Below are 3962 nucleotides of genomic sequence, written 5' to 3'. Positions count from 1 at the left end.
TATATTAATCTTGTAATATTATATTAGTATAGGGTTGAATTTTAAACTTTGTAAAATTCTAGGGTTTGAAATTTAAATTGTCCACATTAAACTTTTAATCACAAAACTAAATTTCAAAACTTGAGGATTAGTTTTAAACTTTTCAAAACACAAGGGATCAAATAACAAATAATATAAATTAACCATTTAATCTAATAATTACCCATATTTGATTTGTTTGAATGTTTCTTGCAAAACAATTCACCAATTCAATTAAAATAATCAATTAATATCATATATGGAAATTATTATTCAACTAATTGGTAAATATCTTTTGTTAGGTCAAGAATATACTCATATATATATATATATATATATATATATATATATATATATGTATAAAATCGGATTTTATTGACCCATAGGGATTAAGGCAAGTTTCCATAAGCAAAACAGCAAGAAATCCCGAAAATAGCTCCATCTGACGCTCGAACTCGCCGAGTACCACCATGGACTCGCCGAGTTGAGGCCTACTCGCTGAGTCCACTATGGTACTCGCCGAGTTCATCAGGCAGATGGCCAAAAACGAATTTTGCAATCAACAAGCAATCAACGAATGCATCAATTCAATGGAAACCAATCATGTCTCTGATACCACTGATGGGTTTGAGCCATAAGAACTTTCCTATGTGCACATACAAACCCTAATGCTTGGATCTAGGTTTCTCTAATTGAACATGCAATGTATCCAAGACTTTGATTGATAGATCTAATGTAAACATTCAAATTCATAACATATGAAATCAGATCTAAAGGAATACCTTGAATTTCTTGCTTGAATCTTCTTGTCTTTGGAGCTTAGAGTCACAATTGTCACTCCTCTAATGGCTTACAAACACCAACTAGCAAGAGGATGATAAGAGAGAGAGAGAGAGAGGAGGGTGAGAAATCGGCCAGGGTTACTCTAATAACAAAGGTGCCGATTTCCTCAACCCTATGGGTCTATTTATACTAGTGAGCTTCCTAGGGTTTCACCCTTAAAACCCTAATTGGATAACTTAGGCCCTAAGCAATCCAATGATCCCTAAAGACTAGGCCTTGGACGATTTCTAGGATCTTCCAAACCCTAAAATCGTCCACCCTCTTGTCCATAAAGATTCATAGCCCAAAATACAATTATCACACATTTGACAGTTTATGCCCCTTTATTTAATTAACCTCTTTAAGTCACCAAATTAATTCCTAATTAATTTATGACTTATATTAATTAAATAACAATATTATTATTCCTTTTATTATTCTCATAATATATTAATAATATTTCTTCTCTCATTATAAATCATCCTGTCAAATTGCTATGGTGAAGGCAACCCAAAAGGACCATGCACAACCGGGTCAAATACTTGCCAAATATAGTTGCAGCCTTAGACACTATTCCAACAATATTTAAGTACATTTTTACTAATAAGTTGATAATATGTTTAGAATAATGGTACTTATCACTTTAAATTGTTATTTTCAGTCAATTAAAAGTATTTTGGAAGAGAGGGACCAAAAGCGACAATATATAGAACATGGGAGACTTGGAACACAAGAGATGAGTAAATCCACGAAAATTACTAAACCCACAACATGGCCTGGATAGCCACGACGTGGCTTGAGTATTCTAGAAGATAAAGATCGCGTGAAGAAGGAATCCTTGCCCGATAAGGATAACTTGGGGACCACGACGTGGCATAGATAGCCACGACGTGGCGTGAGATTTTGGAGGATAGTTAAGCATTCTTGATCATTACGAAGAGGAGACTTTTTGGCTGAAGAAAAGAGTTCCAGAAGGCGATTTTGAGCAGAAGAAAGGTTCTGGAAAAAGGGTTTCAACACCAAAAGAGTTAAGGTCCATAATTTAGTTTAATTATTTGTTACCTAGGAACATGTTTCATTACACTTTGATTTGTGTTAGTGTGTTAGTTGCTATTATGAGCAGCTGAATCGAGCTACTCTTGTTTGGCTAGATGAAGCTTCTAACTTATGAATAGCTTAATTTTTATGGATTTATTAGTTGGTAAAATTGCTTGTGTTTCATTTGTAGTTACCTAGCATGCTTGTGTTTGTTTCTTTAGTTGCTTAATCTCATGTTCGGTGTAGTTTAGTGACCATTAGCTGCATGAACTTGTTAACCTAATGATTTAGTGAACATTAAATTGTTAGAGCTAAGTTTGACCAATTTTAGTTAGTAACTAAAGTAAATAAACTTAGCTGTGTTAGAGAACGTGGATTGTGACTATAATTGCGTTTGATAATAAATCTTACATAGCATATTCATATTTATAATTGATTTTGTGTTTAATTATGTGTGACCATACATAGTTTCACATGAATTAATTAATTATTGGTAAAGTTAGAACTAAATTACTAATACAATTAAAACCAACTTGATAATCCATAATAATTAGCTAGCCATACTAGACAAGAGTGTGTTTTTACTTATTGATTGAATTTGATTAAAGTTCATCTGATCTTGTAAAATCAGATAAAACCCCTTTTAAACTTGTTAATAATTAGGTTAATTAAATAGTAAGTAGATTAATTAGTAACACCATTCCCTGTGATCGACACCCGACTTACCCAAGCTATACTGTAATCTGACTAGGTACACTGCTTATAAGCGCATAGTTAGTTTAAGTTTGTTAGGTTATAAATATTAAAATTAGTGGGTACTTTCGTGCACATTAAGTTTTTGGCACCGTTGCCGGGGAACGGCTTAGTTTATTAGCTTATTTATTTGCATTAAATTAATCGATCCTTCTTGTGGAGTAAAACCCACAAAAAGTTAATTTTTCAGCAAAGTTTAATTTTTTTTTTTTAGTCACAGAGTCCACGACGTGGCTAGATCCGTGCCACGACGTGGACACCTAGACCTCTAGATTTTTAGTTGTTAGCTAATTTTTCTATTTTAGTTCAGTTTTACATTTTGTTTATTTAGTTTATCTACAGGAGTTCATGACCAGAGGCACAAACACACCCTTGGTGCCACCACTTGAACATCCCGAGTCTGCAATACACAAGAAAAAGACGTCCTTACAAGAATTCAAGTCAGCGTTTTCAAGGAAGTCGGGAAAGAAGACAGGAGAGTCAAGTTCATCCTCAAGGCACAAGAGTAATTTTGAGCATTTGGATCAAATACCCGTCCAAACCGAATCCGAATACGATACCGAGCCAGAATTTGAAGAACATACGAGCGAACCCGAGAACGAGCCAAGGAACGAGATGGAAAACATTGAAGAGATGTCTATGGGAGCATACAAAAAACAGATCCGAGAAGATGTGGATTCCGGTTTAGTCCAACCCGCAATACCTACCACTGCCACATTCGAGCTGAAGGGGCACATCTTGACTGCACTGAAAGATATCCCATTTTTTGGGAAAGATCATGAGGATGCTTTTAAGCATCTAGATGAAGTTAACAACATTGCGGATTACTTCAATGTCCCAAATGTCAACAGAAACACCGTCTTCCTTAGGATGCTTCCCATTACTTTCAAGAGAGCTGCTAAAGAGTGGATAAAATCACTTCCACCGGGTACAATCACCACTTGGGCTCAAATGCGTGAGCAATTCCTGGACCAGTTTTGCCCACCATCCAAGATAGCTAAACTAAAGAAGGCAATAGCCAACTTCGAGAAACAGTCGGGGGAGTCATTATACGAAGCATGGGAGCGGTACAAGGGCTTGCTCAGAAATTGCCCTCAACATGATCTAAATGTGCAACAAGAGATGTCGATTTTCTATGATGGGGTCAACGTTATGACAAGACAACTCCTTGACTCTCAAGGACCTTTGACAAAGAAGAATCCAAGGGAAGTCAAGGAGCTGATAAAAGAATTCGTGAAGCACTCTCGCGAATACCACAACCCTAGGCAAGATGGAATCAAAGGTGGTGGGGGTGCACAAACTGAAGAAATAGCAGCTGTAATGGCCATGCT

The 3962-nt window shown here is 35.9% G+C and overlaps 1 non-coding gene across 1 annotated transcript; it reads right to left on the bottom strand.

The window, feature by feature from the left end:
- Positions 1-3630: 3630 nt before the first annotated feature.
- LOC145071580 (small nucleolar RNA R71) lies at positions 3631-3737 on the bottom strand. The gene has a single exon (XR_013690586.1). It is a non-coding gene; the product is annotated as a small nucleolar RNA R71 (small nucleolar RNA).
- Between the last annotated feature and the right edge of the window lie 225 nt (positions 3738-3962).

Source organism: Lactuca serriola, chromosome 8 (assembly GCF_051521515.1).
Source record: "Lactuca serriola cultivar US96UC23 chromosome 8, Lser_US96UC23_V15, whole genome shotgun sequence".
NCBI lineage: Eukaryota > Viridiplantae > Streptophyta > Magnoliopsida > Asterales > Asteraceae > Lactuca > Lactuca serriola.
The sequence above is the reverse complement of the archived record's forward strand: the minus strand, read 5'-3'. Positions and strand labels throughout refer to the sequence as shown.